This window comes from Spodoptera frugiperda, chromosome 18, assembly GCF_023101765.2.
Source record: "Spodoptera frugiperda isolate SF20-4 chromosome 18, AGI-APGP_CSIRO_Sfru_2.0, whole genome shotgun sequence".
Taxonomy (NCBI): Eukaryota; Metazoa; Arthropoda; class Insecta; order Lepidoptera; family Noctuidae; genus Spodoptera; species Spodoptera frugiperda.
In genome coordinates this window covers 4,794,762-4,813,903 of record NC_064229.1, presented here as the reverse complement: position 1 = coordinate 4,813,903, position 19,142 = coordinate 4,794,762, and the positions used below count along the sequence as shown (strand labels likewise).

Below are 19,142 nucleotides of genomic sequence, written 5' to 3'. Positions count from 1 at the left end.
AAACGTTATTGGTGGAAAGGGAAATTATATGATGGTAGTTATGGTATGACAGTACACCGGATAGGTGCTTTTACAAAAGGATGCATGAAGAGATATTCGGATGTCGGTGAGATCTGGACTTATCGTGCTTGCCGAGGTTATTGGCCAATGAGTATAGGTGGCTTGATGGAAAGTAGACAGATTAGACTGGATTTTTCGATTAGTATACACGAAAATAAACTTGTAGAATAGCTCATCATGCAACCTTGTTACCATTTCATCGGGGAATTTCACTATTCGGTCGCTTACGCACCTGCGCATGCCTGGGCAGGTATTGCAACAATAGTGTCGTCAACAATATTTATATGCCGTTACTTATAATTATTTTTATTAATTGTTATATTTATAATTATAGTTTTTATCATGTTTTAGGATAAAATAAAACAATTTTTATTTTAGATAATATGAATTTATTAATTTACCTGTAGCTCGATGACTTTTTTGTTTTTTTTGAGGGGGGAAAATCATCCAATGACTCCTCCCGGTTCGGGCGAGCTGGGAGGGAGTATCACACTCTTACTGACTAAAAACCACCCCGTTCCTTCTCCTACTTTGAGCCGGAGCCCCGGTAACCTTTTACGTTGTCCGCAGCTCCGGATCGGGCATCAACCTTACCCCCATCTGTGGTGGTCTGGCTTTTGAGGCGCGCGCGAAACGCGACGCGCCTTACGTACGGGTCTGGTTCTGGTCCGCAGACCCGCACTTATGGTGGCCGGAGATCGTCCGAATGTTTTCTGCGGCGGCTGGGGCAAGAGGAGGATCGATCCCTCAAGCGCTCCGCCTCCTCCTTAGCTAGCATAACTGCTTCGCATAAGGAGTAGACGGCTTCCCATTCCCCCTCGATCCGCACCATGGCCTGAATCATAGCCGGACGCGAGAGGTCACCGTCGCCGAACACATCCCTAAGGACATGGCGATGCTCCACCATATCTTCCGGGCGGTTTTCCTCCCGCCGAATTCGAAACAGGTACCAACCGAAACTTCCGTGCCCGGTAAGCACCTGCGTCAGGCGGTAGGTGAGGACGCCGTGACGTCTCTCTAGCCACTTCTCAAAGAGGGGACTTACCGCTGCTATAACGCATATATAGCGAGCCCATCTAAAAAGTATCCTAGGAATTTTATTTCTGAAACACAAACAGGGGTGGCCGTTACCCGACCAATTGGCGCAGGTCTCCGGAAAACAGTGGAAACATAGCAACATGAGTGTGGGTTGTTCTCTATAATCCAGTGCAATCACGAATTTTCAATGCACAAATTAACCGTGGGTAACAGCTATAATTTATAAAGCTGAGGAAGTTGTTTGCAAAAATAAATATAATGCCTAAAATAACTATTCCACGCGGACGAAGTCGCGGGCACGGCTAGTTATTAATAATAACCGACAAATGTGATTAATTTATCACTTTTACCTCGAGTTTCGGTAATTATTAATAATAATAGATAATTATTATTAATTTTCAATTATTTACTCTTACCGTTACATATATGGTTATACGAAAATCGACGAACACGCGGGCGGAGTCGCGGGCAACAGCTAGTTATCTATACAAATAATAAATCTGTAGAAGGGTCAATTCTGTATGTAATGCGCGTGAGAGAACGAACCTCTTCACGCCCCAGCCGTCGCGAGAGACACTCCGGGCGTAGGGGATCGGGCGACGATCTCCGGCCACCGTAAGTGCGGGTCTGCGGACGGGGAGGAGGGGTGGCCCGCCGCCCAATCAGAACAAGACTCGTGCGTGTGGCGCGTCGTGTTCCGCGTGCACAAAGAGACATCAGACCACCACAGATGGGACCCAAAAGAGCTGATGCCTAATCTGGAGCTGCGGACTATCTAGCGAGTTTACCGCGAGTCTGACACTCCTTCTCGCCTTACCCTGGTGAGAGAAGTCATTGGATGACTTTCCACCAGGAAAAAAGGTGGTGTTACTGGATCGATACTAAACCCAAATATATGATTATATACTATATATATACTATTATATAATATACTAGCAAACACGGCGAACTCCGTTTCGCCACCAATAGTTTTCCTACTTTTCTCTCGACTTTTTTTGAATTTTCTTTGCTATAAACCTCACGGAGCCCGAGACCTTTTCAACGCATGCAAAACCGTGGAAATCGGTTCGTGCGTTCTGGAGTTATAGCGTCAGGAAGGAAAACTTGACTAATTTTTATATTATAGAAAACACGGCGAACTCCGTTTCGCCACCAATAGTTTTCCTACTTTTCTCTCGACTTTTTTTTGAATTTTCTTTGCTATAAACCTCACGGAGCCCGAGACCTTATCAACGCATGCAAAACCGTGGAAATCGGTTCGTGCGTTCTGGAGTTATAGCGTCAGGAAGGAAAACTCGACTTATTTTTATATTATAGATTATACTATACCCACCACAGATGGGACCCGTCTATTACACGGACTTTGTGGAGTCTCGAGCGAATTTCCGTGCGTTTAGGCGTTTTTGCCATACCTATTATTGGAAGCAAGTATAACAGCTCACGCATAGGACCCATTTAGTATTAGCATTTAATATTTTAGTTTTAAGTAAAATTTCCGTGGTGCTTGGCAACTGGGCTTCTCCCAGTTGTGCAGTCTCTTTTGTGCCTTAAGGCTTAAGTCATCCTGTCTCCTGCATTAAATTCACCGAGGGAAGTGGAAACTATCGTTTTCTTTTCTTCTCCTCTAATAACATCTTCTGATTTGTTTCGTTGCGGGATCCAAGACAGTCATTCATTTCCCTGGGACGCGCCGGACTTCAGTGTTCCGGTGTTTTCATGTTTGTATCTACTGTAGATCCTGGCTTACAGGAGTTACAGCGGTATGGGAGGTTGTGGCGGGCTTGTCCCAATAAAAAAAAAAGATGGGTCCCAAAAGGGCTGATGCCTAATCCGGAGCTGCGGACTACCTAGCGGGTTTACCGGGGCTCCGGCTCGACGGGCAGGAGTAGGAACGGGGTGGTTTTTAGTCAGTAAGAGTCTGACACTCCCTCTCGCCTCGCCCAAGGCGGGAGAAGTCATTGGATGATTTTCCACCCTGAAAAAAAAAAACTGTTCTGTTGATGAAACTTGGTATAATTATACCTTATTATCCTGGGCATGAAATGGGATACTTTTTATCCTGGAAAAATACGTACAAAAAAAAACTAAATTTTTCAGTTTTATCCATAGACGTTGTTCTGTAGAACCGCAAACACACGATGAAATCTTCATGTTCATATTCCGGACGAGCTCACTAACAATGTTGTGTATGCTGAAGCACTCGCGAGCTCAACAGCACTAGCTCAATAGAGGGATCTCCTTAATTATTATGGGCCTCGCGTATTTGGGTCCAATATATATTTATAAGATGTCATTGTCAGAGTTACTCAAAATGGAGAAATAAAACATCCACGCGGCACGACAAGTTTGAATATGGTCCTTCTAATGGTCTAACTATACACCGATTGGGTATATTTGCTCATGGGTGTATGAAGAGGTGGTCGGATGTCGGTGAGGTGTTTACTATGCGTGCTTGCCGAGGTCATTGGCCTATGTATATAGGTGGCTTGATGGAAAGTAGAGGGATTCGAATGGACTTCTCAGCTCAGAGATTCGAACATAATAATACTTGTAGAACGTCTCCTCATGCAACCTTGATCCCATTTCATCGGGGAATTTCACTATTTGGTCGCTACCACTCCTGCGCATGCCTGGGCAGATATTGCAACGATAGTGTCGTCAACAATATTTATATGCCGTTACTTATTATTGTGTTTTTATTAATTTATAAAGAAATAAAGCAATATTTATCTTAGAATTAGAGAAATTATTATTTATTTAAAGTTTATCAAAGATACACTATACTAGTCAGATGCAGATAGAGATATGATACGAGATTTTTTTGTGCTCGGCAGGGTATACTTCCAAGTTGGTACTGTTGCCACCTGGTAAGCATTTGATGATGAGATTCCAGGAAATCGACAGCTCCCCTCATAAGAAAAAAGCACACATAAAAAGCTCTTTATGTTTATACTAACAATTTCATAAAACTATTCAACCATTTACGTCTACTGATCAACATTTCATGTCAAGTAGCTGATAATGGAAAATACAACTCCTCAATGGCTAAGAGTTCAAAGTTTCTTTCAAAAATAAACTTACTCATGGATCCAGAATAGTATTCTTTGAGGCTATTAGGTAAACCTGCTTAAAGAAAGTTTAGGTGAGGTTTAAATAAGTAAATGTGGCTAATTAACAATCTTTTGCGTTTGACCTTAACTATTTACATAATCTACATATTAAAGTAAAACATAAAACCGATATTTGTCAACTGAAAACTAAAAAATAACTGTTATTCATTGTACTACCTGTGTCCCCATTGATAGTTGAGAAGTCGGCGCCTCACCCCCGTAACAAAATGTAACTTACCGATACAACTTACACCTACATTGTACATACATAGGTATGGACTTAGGTTTTGATATAATATTGTTTAGTACTCGTGACACCAACTTTTAAACTAGCAGTGGGTTTTTTTGTTTTTTTTTTTTCCAGGGGGAAATATCATCCAATGACTTCTCTCGCCAGGGCAAAGCGAGAGGGAGTGTCAGACTCTTACTGACTAAAAATTACCCCGTTCCTTCTCCTGCTTGTCGAGCCGGAGCCCCGGTAAACCCGCTAGGACAAAAAATTTTTTAATCACATATTTGGGTTTGGTATCGATCCAGTAACACCCCCTTCTATTTATTTTTTCAATATTTTCAATGTACAGAATTGATCCTTCTACATATTTATTAAATGTATAGATATAGAAGCATTAAATTAAATAGGTACTGAACTTGAACATACGTTCGTTCGTTCGTTGGTACGTATTTGACGTAATTGAAACAGATTATAATTGATTGATGTGACATAAATTATTTATTTAATGACATCATCATACCATTTCAACCCGAAGGTGCCGTAAAAGGCGACTAGGGGACTAACCTTGAGCAGACAAGAGTATTTCGGTAATCTTCGAAATTACTGATCCGATTCCAAAAATTATTTTACTAATAGGAAGCTACAATAGCGCCGAGTGTAATCTTATGTTAAAACAAGATTTTTTCCGCAGACGAAGTCGCGGGCAGAAGCTAGTTTTTTATAAACCTAATGTACTAATAAAAATTCCCTATTCAGTGACGAAGTACAAATAAACCAAATATTAAACTAAACAAACTTAAACACTAAACAAAAACTAACAAAATACTTGAAAACTTAACAATAACAATTAACAACAGTAATTTAACAACACTCAAGACAGAGATAGCGACACTAACACAACGCCGATGCTAACGTGTGACAGAGACATATAACCGAGTACCGAGTATTGCCGAATAAGCACGAAGATTCACGAAGTAACCAAAAAGGGATGTCCAAGTGGCGAGCGTGAGGGTGTTCTTTAATCGATATATTTATTTTCAATGTTATATTGATGTTTTAAATTTTCTTAAACAGTCGTTACTCAAATAATTGTTAATGCTAACTGATATTCAAGTAAATCATAACTTTCAATTAAGAAAATACTTTCTTTTAGTTTTATTTTAACCCATATCTTCCCAATGCCCCACTTAAGGTGCACTTGCTTTTTGTTTTAAATCACACAATATTTAACAGATGTGGGTAGTGATTATATTTTGTTTGTTTTCTTGACATATGTCATTTTAACCTAAAAGTTATTAGAAGTGATTATTGTGTTTTATTAATTAATGCTAATATGTAGGCTTGTTGTTTTTTATAAATAGTTGTATGTACTTTTTTAGTCTGCAATATAAATTTGAAGATTATTTATTGATAAGGGTACATTTTATTAAGTTTTTTACAACGCCCCATTTAGGGTGCGCTGGGAATAGGAGGCACTGTAATTCTTTCTATAGTACCTTGTACTTTCAGCGTTAACAAATTATACTTAGAGCTATTTTATCGTCCTATGTATATTTTTTCATTTACAGGTTGAATGTCCACGAAATAATATTGGCGTTAGAAGATGATCACAATATTCTGTCTGCCGATATTTTCATAACACCACCTGATAACGATGATTTGAGTGACGAAGACAGCGGAAGCGAAGAAGCAGGTGATATTAGTAATCTTTCGCGTCGACAACTATTAGCTGAAGCTGAGGTGAGTTGCAAAACACCTTCAGCAGATGGAGTCCTGGCAACTGTCGATGGAATCCTATGTGTTAACCAAGATGAACAGACGGAACAGCCGTCTACATAACAGTCAAATAAACCACCTGCAAAAAATCTAAGACTATTATCAAGAGAAAATGGAGACAGACAGACGTCACTGCAAAACCTGGAAAACAACAAACCTGGAAAACACCTGATTTTGTATTAGATAAAGATAAACCAATAGTTTTTTGAGATGTTTTTTGACGAAGTGCGGTTTAGCACTGAACAAAATGCAATTGCAAAAGGACAAGTCAATTTCCGAGCGACTGTTGAAGAAATAAAACACTTTATAGGAATTTCGCTTTCAGGCTATAATAGTATTTCACGCTATCCATTATACTGGGATCAAAGTATTGACACTCATCCACCCAGGAGTTGCATCATGCATGACTCGTAATCGTTTTGAAGAGCTGTTACGTTTTTTTCATGCATGCGACAACATCCGCCTTTCCGCTGACGATAAATTTTGCAAAGGTAAATAGAACTGTAGCGTCAGCTCAGATTTTCCCCCCTCAAAAAAAAAAAAAGGGTCAGCTCTCAACGGAAAGACGCCTTTCGAGATGTGGACAGGTGAAAAGTCAGACATCAGCCATCTCAGAATTTTTGGGAGTGAAGTAAATCATTACTTCATATTAAGGGAGTGAAGTAAACCATTACTTCATATTAAGGGAGTGAATTACACAAAAGACATGTATCAACATGTGCCCAAAAAAAGAGATTCTGAAATGGAGCAAAAAGGCTGAGAGAGGCATCTTAGTCGGTTATCCAAGTGATGTGAAAGGTTATCGAGTATACATTCCAAAAACAATGGAAGTAAGTACAACCAGCCGTGATGTTGTAATAATAGAAAAACCACGAGCAGCAGAAAGTGTTGTTGTGATTGAGGAAAACCAGCAGATTCTACTGAGGTGTATGAGGATGCAGTGGGGGAGATAGCTCTAACAATGAAATTAGTGATGACGATAAGACTTATCTACCTTATGACTTATGTATCTGTTAATAGACAATATTCCCGTAGACAGAGAAAGCAACCGGACAGGTATGGTTTTTCTAATGCTGGTAGTAGTGGTAGTGTAGTTGATACTGATGAACTTTCACTTGAGAAAGCTCTCAAAGGGCCTGAAAAACAACAATGGTCAGATGCAGTGATGAATTACAAAGTTTTGATGATAATAATGCATGGGAAATTGTAACTGTAAATGTACCCAAAGATAAAACTATAGTCCAACTATAGTCAATTCTGTACATTGAAAATATTGAAAAAATAAGTAGCAGGGAGTGTTACTGGATCGATACCAAACCCCTAATATATGATTTTTTTTTGTCTGTCTGTTCTGTTGATAAAACTTGGTATAATTATACCTTATTATCCGGGCCTTGAAATGGGATACTTTTTAACCTGGAAAGATTCGTAAAAAAAAACTATTTTTTTCAGTTTTTTTTTTATGATGGTAAGCAATCGCTGCCGTCCATGGACACTTGAAACACCAGAGGCGTTACAAGTGCGTTGTCGGCTTCTTGGGGGTTAGGAATTTAAGGGTTGTTGTTCGGGAATCGGGGATTGGGAAGATTGAGAAGGGGGGAATTGTGCCTCCGGTAACCTCACTCACACAATGAAACACAACGCAAGCGTTGTTTCACCTCGGTTTTCTGTGAGGCCGTGGTATCACTCCGGTCGAGCCGGCCCATTCGTGCCGAAGCATGGCTCTCCCACACTTGTTGTTCTGTAGAACCGCTGGCCATCGTGTAGCCTGTGCCCAAAAAAGGTAGTCGTGCCGACCACTGGGGACCTTCTTGCGTATGCCACCCACATTTGGAGCGAGGCCATCGAGAAGCACGGGGAGGCAATAGCGGTCTCACTCGATATATCGAAGGCCTTTGACAGGGTTTGGCACGACAGCCTTATCGGCAAGCTTCCTGCATATGGACTTCCCGCTGATCTGTGCAGATGGATTGCAGATTTCCTGAGGGATCGGTCAATTCGAGTAGTCATTGATGGCTGCTCGTCTGACCAATTTGGCATCAACGCCTCAGGGGTCAGTACTTTCAGCAACGCTCTTTTTGCTGCACATCAACGACCTGCTTAAGCCCGGTATCTTTGGGTATCAGATGACAGCACAGTTGTTGAAAGGTATGTGTCCGATGCGCGGACTAGCGGAACACAGATCCGGTCTCTAAGAGAATCCATTGTCGAACGGTTGAACTCGTCCTTGAAGGCGGTCTCCGATTGGGGTGACGCCAACTTGGTCAGGTTCAACGCTACCAAAACCCAGGCGTGTCTATTCTCTGCCAAACGGAGTCAATTTCCGCTGGCTCCGACTTTCCGAAATGTGTCCTCTCGAAGGTGAGACGGTACTTCACACCGAAACAACTGCTGAGCCTGTACCAAGCGCAGGTTCGGTCATGTATGGAGTACTGTTCTCACCTTTGGGATGGCTCGGCCAAATACCAGCTGGATGCGCTCGAACACATTGAAAAGCGTGCCAAGAAGCTCATCAATGATGATGCGCTTGTGGAGGCCCGGCTTCAAAGCCTTGAACACAGGCGCAAGGTCGCCTTTCCGTTTTTTACCGGATACATTTCGGAGAGTGAGCGGGGGAATTGTACAACTTGATTCCCCCTAGTCCTTTTCATCATCGAACCACAAGACAATCGGCGAGGCGTCACCGCTTCATGGTAGATATCCCACCCACTCGCACGAAGCGCTTCGCTTCAAGCTTCCTTGTGCGAACTGCTAGGGAGTGGAACTCCTTGCCGGAGTCTGTGTTTCTTGATGGGTATAACTTGGGTGTCTTCAAGGCCCGAGTGAATAGGTTGCTTATGGGCAGACGTGCTCCACCGTAGGCCGCATCATCACTTACCATCAGGTGAGATAGCGGCCAAACGTCGACCCATTAAATGTAAAAAAAAAAAATACAAACTTTCACTGTTACAGATTTAAAAATGACGAATTTCCATATGAACATTCGTCCCCCCTTCTTACCCATTATCCCCTATTTTTTTGAAATAAAAAGTGCACTATGTTCTTTCGTTTATCATAAAGTGTCTAAATACAAAGTTTCACTGTTATAGCTTTAAAAATGACGAATTTCTATATGAACATTCGTCCCCCTTTTACCCATTATCCCCTATATTTTTGAAATAAATAGTACCCTATGTTCTTTCGGTTATCATAAAGTGTCTAATTACAAAGTTTCACTGTTATCTATATATTAATACGTGATGCAAAAACTTTGGACCGCTTTTTACGAAAATTGCGCGGACGTAGGAGCATAAAATTTGGTACACTTATAGTTTATGTATAGGAGAAGTGCAGCACGCTAATATTTTTAAAAAATAATGCTTATAAAGTATCTATAATCAATAAATAAAACATTACACACACATGCATAGTATCTGATCGTATTTGACAAAACGTCAAAATCAATAGACATTGCGATGATATTCTGACGTCTCATATGAATAGAGTTTTATAAAAGAGTTTGTTTGAGTTTGAGTTAAATAAAAATTATCCTTGAACGTATGTTAAGTGGTATTGTAAATTAAATCGTATATGGTCGAATTTCGACCACTAGGCGACCACTAGTAGCTTTAAAAATGACGAATTTCCATATGAACATTCATCCCCCTCTTTTACCCATACTCCCTTATATGCAATAAAAATAGCCTATGTTGTTTCTCAGGGTCTATTCTGTCTCTGTACCAAATTTCATCAAAACCGGTTCACTGGTTTAGGCGTGAAAGCGTAACAGACAGAAAGACAGACAGAGTTACTTTCACATTTATAATATTAGTAAGGAGTAAGGATTTCGAGGAGCACTGCCAGAAGGCATATATTTTATTGCCATCAGAGCATCAGGCCCTTGATCAATCCAACCAACGCCAGCCTCCTATCTCAGGTTTATTGGCTATAATAGTCCTGTCAGTGATGATAGATCGATCCCAGTACAACGTGATATGGCCGTTTTCAAGAACTGGGTTGGGCACATACTTGTGGTATGGAACCTCAACCTTTCATTATTATTATATGTGTCCGTCTGTCAATGGTCTAATGGTCTGTCAATCGTTGACAATTAAAAAAAATGATGGATTATTGGTTTTTTATGTATTCTACAATTTTATTTTTTATAATTACTTTTGAAAGTTGTCATCTTTCATCGATGAATGGTCCTGTACCAGTCTTTTTACCCGACGACATAGATGACGACACATTGGATTCACTTATTGAACAAAGACCGGACTTAGAGCATATCCTAAGAGCACAGAGAAAGGTACAACTCCGCGCGCAACAGATGCCTTATGTAATGAATAGAATTAATGATGAATATGAAAATGACGAACAGGAAGACATTGGGTTGGTCGAAAACGATGACGATGACATCACGAGACCTTTAAGCGACTTCGACGATGGGCGCACTACTGAGTTTGTAGATCCATCACTTGTTGTGGAACCGGAAGAACTCTTCAACAATGGGTACATGCCACAAAGGTCTGGTAGACACAAACAAGAACGTCTTAATGATACCAGGAGGGAGGTGGGGGATCGGGAATCGAGTTGGTTCGGATCAGGTACTTATGTCATGGGTATGGTTAGATCTCATGCGGAAAAAGCTTGGGATGAAGCTTATAGAATGACTAACTGTTACACTTGTTACTTCGGGTTCTACTCACTACCTAGACACAATTTGTGTCATACAGCGTTCCATTCAAATGATTGGAAATATAGAACAACGAAGAGGTATTTTCGAACTGTCTGTTACTACCACTGGCGTTATCGAAATGAAAGAAACTACAAAGAACACAGATTTTGGAGGTATAAAGTATATAGATGGCACAACAAGTATTTATATCCTGGTTCTAATGGTCTAACTATACACCGATTGGGTATATATGCTCTTGGGTGTACGAAGAGGTGGTCGGATGTCGGTGAGGTGTTTACTATGCGTGCTTGCCGAGGTCATTGGGCTATGTATATAGGTGGCTTGATGGAAAATAGAGGGATTCGAATGGACTTCGTAGCTCAGAGATTCGAACATAATAATACTTGTAGAATATCTCATCATGCAACCTTGATCCCATTTCATCGGGGAATTTCACTATTTGGTCGCTACCACTCCTGCGCATGCCTGGGCAGGTATTGCAACAATAGTGTCGTCAACAATATTTATATGCCGTTACTTATTATTGTGTTTTTATTAATTTATAAAGAAATAAAGTAATATTTATCTTAGAATTAGAGAAATTATTATTTATTTAAATTTTATCAAAGATACACTATACTAGTCAGATGCAGATAGAGAAATGATACGAGATTTTTTTGTGCGCGGCAGGGTATACTTCCAAGTAGGTACTGTTGCCACCTGGTAAGCATTTGATGATGAGATTCCAGGGAAATCGACAGCTCCCCTCATAAGAAAAAAGCACACATAAAAAGCTCTTTATGTTTATACTAACAATTTCATAAAACTATTCAACCATTTACGTCTACTGATCAACATTTCATGTCAAGTAGCTGATAATGGAAGATACAACTTCTCAATGGCTAAGAGTTCAAAGTTTCTTTCAAAAATAAACTTACTCATGGATCCAGAATAGTATTCTTTGAGGCTATTAGGTAAACCTGCTTAAAGAAAGTTTAGATGAGGTTTAAATAAGTAAATGTGGCTAATGAACATTGTTTTGCGTTTGACCTTAACTATTTACATAATATACATATTAAAGTAAAACATAAAACCGATATTTGTCAACTGAAAACCAAAAAATAACTATTATTCATTGTACTACCTGTGTCCCCATTGATAGTTGAGAAGTCGGCGCCTCACCCCCGTAACAAAATTTAACTTACCGATACAACTTACACCTACATTGTACATACATAGGTATGGACTTAGGTTTTGATATAATATTGTTTAGTACTCGTGACACCAACTTTTAAACTAGCAGTGGGTAGGCACTGGCATTACAATGAATATGTGATATGTAGTTATTTTATGGATTTAAAATAAAAAGAAAATTGATATAAAAATGTTTTCACGTAGTTCATGTTTATTGTAATGTGTTGTGCCATTAGTAACACACAGTACGCAACAACCGTTCTATCTAAGTAATATTTTTGAATTAATTATTATAATAGATTATAATAAATTTAATTTTATAATGGTTAATCTGGTTATGAATAATTTTAATTAATTATGTTTACAATTCAAATGTACAAACAAACATACACTAGTCAATACAAATATCTTGACTTGTCATTTCACAATGAAATGACAAGTCAAGAGTCATTAAATAACCCGCCCCTGATCGCTCCCGGCGCAAAAATGCCCATAACACTCGCCGCATTGCCTCGCTGAATTGCGATGGCCATCCTTTGCACCAAGAACGACTTGGACCGGGAGTCACCAGTAGCCTCCTCGAGCCTACGACCCAAATCCCCCACTTTTACATCACATTTTATAATTGTTCTTATATTAACTTTGATGACCAGTTCCGTTCTCACTATTTACTGCAACCACATAAACAAGTCACTGAAACCATGGAAGCACTCACAAAATCAGTCTCAGACTTGAGCAGAAATATGTATGCTCGAATGACGGAGTTTGAGGAGGAGCATAGAAAAACCTCAAGCACACCCGATAACACCCAGGGTTTATCACTGGAGTTTGCTGCTTTTCGGACGTTTGTCATGCAGTCACTCACAATGCTTCAACAGCAAGTAAATTTTATTTTAAGGAATTTTAACGTTTGAAGGTCGACTTGAAGGTGCCAGACATAAAGCGGTGCCACAGGATGGGTCGTGCAACGCTGAAACCCAGACCTATTCTCTTCAAGCTCCATAATGTAGCTCTTCGAGATAGCATTTGGTTCGGCAAAACTGGGTTAAAGGGTTCCGGTATAACGATTTCGGAGTTCTTGACCAAAACCCGACATAATGTTTTTATGGCTGCTCGCGACGCTCGGCGTGAACCAGTGTTGGACGAGGAAAGGTGATATTTATGTCCTCGATGGGCAGGGGTCTCGGCATCAAGTATCTTCCATTTACGATATTGATAAGATTGACCTCCCGTCCGACGCCGCGCATCGTGCATCTGGTCGTCCTGATCAGAGAGTTGTGCAGCCTGGTGGTGCCGCAGCAGCCAAGGAGATAGCTCCGAAGCCCAAATCGTCGAAGCGTGTTACATGGAAGTAAATACTTGCAACGTTAATATCAGCTGAATCTGAGTATGCCAAACTCGAGTTGCAACAGCGACTCTCATGTGTTTCTGTCCTTATCATCAGACGATGACAGTTTTAATAGTGTCCCCCCTCCTCTGGCTGATACACTTGTATCTATTTTTTTCTGATGGTTCTCGGAACTTCAATCCCACAAAAACATTTCATGTTAAATGTTGCCAAGACGAGACCATATAGCTCGCACTGTCAAAAAGTAATCAGATCTAGTGTGTAGCCAAGTTTGTAGGCGTGCAAACCGTGGACGTAATTAGCGAGTCGGCCGCACGACACTAGTGTCACTATTTAAAAAAATCACAAAAAGTTACCGGCGTCATTATCCTCAACCAAAAGTTAACAATTCTGCATATTGAAACACAACAATTGGTTTCATTAAATTAAGCTGTGACACTGCTCTCAACCAATCCAATAAAAATAAGGATGATAATAAGCTACGACGATGCTTAATAACGTGGGAGATTAATGATTTGTTAAATAAAAGATAAAGTTTTTTGAAAAATCACCCACTAACACACGCCGATGCTAATGTGTGACAGAGACATAAAATCGAGTATCGAGTATTGCCGAATAAGCACGAAGATTCACGAAGTAACCAAAAAGGGATGTCCAAGCGGCGTGCGTGAAAGTGTTGTTTAATCGATTTTCTTAAAATCGATTTCTACGAGACAAATTACTGATCACACAAAAATATATTTATTTTCAATGTTATATTGATGTTTAAAATTTTCTTAAACAGTCGTTACTCAAATAGTTGTTAATAAATAGAATAAAAATAAAAATAAATATCGTTTATTTTTAGACGAAATAGTCCATCACAAAAATCTATTATATGTGCACAATATTATGGCTCACCCAACTCCCCGAACATGAAGTTCAGTGAACCTTCTAAGAAGGATAGTGTCAGTCCTCTCTCCGATCCACTTTTTTTTTTTGAGGGGGGAAAACCGTCCAATGACTTCTCTCGCCTTGGGCGAGGCGAGAGGGAGTGTCAGACTCTTACTGACTAAAAACCACCCCGTTCCTACACCTGCTTTTCGAACCAGAGCCCCGGTAAACCCGCTAGGTAGTCCGCAGTTCTAGATCACTCTCCTATCCACTTAAGAGCTCTATTTCGACTCCCTCGAACCCGACTTACAACAGACGCCACCTTCTTTCTCATCAACGCGTGAAAGTCTTCAACGTTCTCGTCGGCAAACATGATGCACTACAATATCGAGAGAGGCGAAACAGCGACCTGAAAATGTTGTTATAAAGGACGCGCAAGGCGTTAGGTCCTTTGTGTAAAATTGGCCCACAAGCCACAGGTGTAAAACGCCTGACAATACGCTTTGAAAAGCGTAATTTTGACAGGCGCCGTACACCTTGCGAACCTATGTGCCAGCATATTTCCACGAACCGACAACGCCCTGCGCTCCCTCTCTACATCCTCATCGTCACTAAAATTTTCTGTCATCATGTGACCCAAGTATTTAAACCTTGTAACACGACCTAGAGGCACTCCGTTGAGCAAGAGTGGTGTGGAAGAGGATTGTTCGACATTAAAGATATTACTTCTACATTTAAATACCATGTACTCACTCTTACTCACATTGTACTCCAGGCCGTGTTCACATGCATAGTTTTCACATATCTTTAACAGTTTTGCGATACCACCAATTGAGGGGCTCAGCAGCACCATATCATCTGCATAACTAAGATTATTTACACAAATATTATCAATATGGCAAGAAGCAACCTAAGTGTTTCGGTTGCGGTGCCAAGGGACATATGATAAGGAACTGTCCGAAGAAAAAAGGACCAGCCAAAGTACAAAACCAAGAGAATGACCCACCGACCCAGAGAAATCCAGTGAAGAAGGCAGCGAGGAACAAAAAGGCCCTTCTGACGGCTCTCTCGGTGAAAGTGAATAGTGATGTGTGGTACATAGACTCTGGAGCGACAACTCATATGTGCAATAGTGTAAAAGTGATGAAGTGCAACCGTAGTAAATCCGTAGATGTAAGCATAGCAAACGGTGAAAGGTTACCATACGTATTATGTACCTAATTTAAGTATCACTTATTGTCCTTACGCAGTCTTTCAATTTAATCTGCACTTCCCCTAAGTCCGCGGTTGTTAACCTTCCTTTGTTTGCTCTCGAATCTCTTGTGTGAGATTTTCTATGATCGGTTGAAGTATAATTAAATCTGCTGAAATATCCACAGTATTTTTCATTTACCACATTAATTTCCAACATGGAACACCTAAGTTTCTTAGCTTTGCCCAAAGCTTATTATAAAACACGCGATCAAAAGCCTTGGACAAGTCCAAGAAACAGGCATAAACAGGTGTCTTGCGCGTTATATAATAGTTAACTGTTTCTTTTAGATATAATATCGCACTCTCTGTAGATAATCCTTCCCTGAAACCAAACTGAGTGTCCCCTAGCGAAATATATTTAGCAAGTTATTTATCCAACAAACCATCTAGTACCTTTGCTATTATGGTTGCCAACGATATTGGTCTATAGTTGCTTCTACTTGAGGTGTCGACTGTTTTATTCTTCACTATAGGAACCACAACCGTTCTCATCAGGTCAGGAGGTACGAATGTCGGATACAGAACGTAAAAAACATAGACAGTACTCTGCATAAATGACTGGCCGCATGCTTCAGATGCTCAACACTGAGTCCATCGTGCCCAGGCGATTTCCCCCGTTTCATACATTCGATAACACTGGAAACCTCTTTACTTGAGAAACCTATGGGGTGAGTGACCGCCTGGAGTTCAGAATTCAGCACCCACGGCAATAAGGAACGCACCTGAAAATGCTGCTTAAAAGAGTTGGCAATTTCTTTAGGGTCGTCGATACCCTCAATACTGACAGGTAGCTTAACATTACCATTTAGTCGTTTGGTACCAAAACTTATGAAAACTTTTATTAACAGCTTCTGCTGTGTGCCAAGGATATACATTCGTATTTGCTCCTGATTATTTTGACAATATCTCAGTCGTGATTTAAAAATTCTGCGACTCATACACATTTGCTCAAATATAGGTCCACTTTCAGGTTTCCCTGCCAACAAATACCATTGGTAATCCAATCTGGCCTGTCTGTGCACGTCTTTTACATGTTTGTTCCAACCATATACACATTTGACATTAACTGGTTTTTTAACACTTTTATAACTTAATATAGATGCCTGACATAACGAACTGATAATTTTATTGTACATACTAGCTTCCGCCCGCGACTCCGTCCGCGCGGATGTCGGTCTCGCGTAGAAGTTTTATTTCTTCATTTTGAGTAACTCTGACAATGATATCTTATAAATATCTATTGGACCCAAATATGGCGAGGCCCATAATAATTAAGGAGATCCCTCTATTGAGCTACTGCTGTTGAGCTCGCGTTCTGTAGAATAAAACTGAAAAATAAAGATTTCTTTTCTACGTATATTTCCAGGATAAAAAGTACCCTATTTTATGCCCAGGATAGTAAGGTATAATTATACCAAGTTTCATCGAAATCGAACCGTTAGTTTTTACGTGATGCCTGAACATTCAGACAGACAGACAAAAAAAATCACATATTTGGGTTTGGTATCGATCCAGTAACAACCCCTGCTATTTATTCTTTCAATACTTTCAATGTACAGAGTTGACCCTTCTACAGATTTATTATAATATGATTGAATGAATGAATGTGTTATAAACGTAAGAGTAGACAAATATAATCAGAAAGCTCCGAACTGCTAAGCTATCGGAAGTTATACGTGTTATTGTGAGTCAACCATAAGAGATAGACATTTGGTGTCGTGGAATACCTATTTTTTAAACAATTTTAAGGAGAACATTTCCGTCATACATTATTTCTGTATAGGTTTAACCATTAAGGCTGCACACGCGATGGAAGCTTAAAAAATGGAGTAAGTTCTCCTGTTTTCCCAACATTTCCCTTCACTACTCTGCTCCTATTGATCGTAGCGTGATGAAAAGTAATACTATAACCTGCCCAGGAGTATGAAGATCAATTGCACCAAGTTTCATTGAAATCTGTCGAGTGGTTTTTGTTTCTATTAAGAACATACAGACAGACAGACAGACAAAAAAAATCTGATAGCATTTTTGGCGTCAGTATCGATCAGTAATCACGCGCTGATTCTGTACATGAAATATATTTTGGAAATATATTTCATGTACAGAATTGACCTCTCTACAGATTTATTATAAGTATAGATAGAAGAAGATGTAAACACACAAGAAGACGTTGACAAGGAGGTCCATTTTGTCAAAGTATTTGGAAGATAAAATAAAAGAGTTATGATAAGTAAGGACTTGAGAACTTTGATTTTGTCAAAATGACATGGCAGTCGGAGCGTTTGTATTTTCCAGTTTTATTTTATATCATATTATTACAAATTTCGAAATGTTATCTTGTATCGATATCCAGAAATCCGAGCGAATATGCTCTTGAACCCGTATATTTACCGGACGATATCTCTGATGAGTTATACGATGCTCTTATTAGGCAAAGAACTGATTTGGAGCCCATCCTGCGTGTTCAGAGAAAGAATAAAAACAAAGACATTGTGTTGCTTGAAAATGATGACGATGACATCACCAGACCTTTAAGCGACTTCGACGACGGACGCTCTGTAGAGATAGTAGATCCATCACTTGTGCGGGATTTCAGAGCCGAAAACAATACAGAGAGTAATACCGTCGTCGTGGCACCACGCTTGCTTCCTTTCTTACGTAAAAAACAACCACGTTTTAACGACACCAGAAAGTGGAAGAAAGCTTTATCTTCAAATTCGGAAATGGCTTGGGATAATACTTGGCATGTATCTGATTGCTTCTTTTGCCACGCGGAAGATGACATTTTCCCTTTAAAAGATCCACCAAAGATTAGTCTGTGTCATACAGCGTTCAAATCAACTGATTGGACACAAAATACAATGAAGAGATATTTTCGAAGTGCCTGTTACTACAGCTGGGAGTATCGAAATAAATTACATTGGAGGTATAAACGTTATAGCTGGCATAAAGAGCATACTCAGCAAATTACCCGTGGTACGACATTACATCGACTGGGTTCTTATGGAAAAGGATGTATGAAGAAATTTTCAGATGTTAGTGAGATGTTTACTATGCGTGCTTGCCGAGGTTGGTCGCCAATGGTAGGTGGCTTGATGGAACATGAACAAATTAAAGAGGCACTTCCAATTGGAAAAGAAACAAATTACACTTGTGGTATTGCTCACCACGCTATCTTGACTCCATTTCAGCGGGGAGTCTCCCTGTATGGTCGCTTCCACGCCTGCACATGCGTGGGCAGGTATTGCAACAATAGTGTCGTCAACGGTATTTATGTGCCGTTACTTATTATTAAGTTTTTATTAGTGTATAGTGAAATAATTATAACGTTATAATATTTATAACGTTAAGTACTTTTTATCTTTATAATTATTTATCAACTAGCTTAATAATGACTTGTGGCACACCCGCACCTGCATCCCTGCCCACACGCAAACCCAAACCCTTAATGCTTTATGTCCCTTTTCGGATTATCGGGTCTTAAGAACTGCAGCTAAATCTGTTGCGTAGCGCTGAATCCTGCGCTTCACGTGTATACCACGAGCAATTGGAGCTAATTTCGACCATTGGCCTACAGTTACAGCTTAATGTCCGCTATGG

General features: G+C 40.0%; 1 pseudogene; it reads left to right on the top strand.

The window, feature by feature from the left end:
* Positions 1-13,422, top strand: part of LOC126911667 (uncharacterized) — a 59,982-nt pseudogene extending 46,560 nt beyond the window's left edge.
* Positions 13,423-19,142: the final 5,720 nt, after the last annotated feature.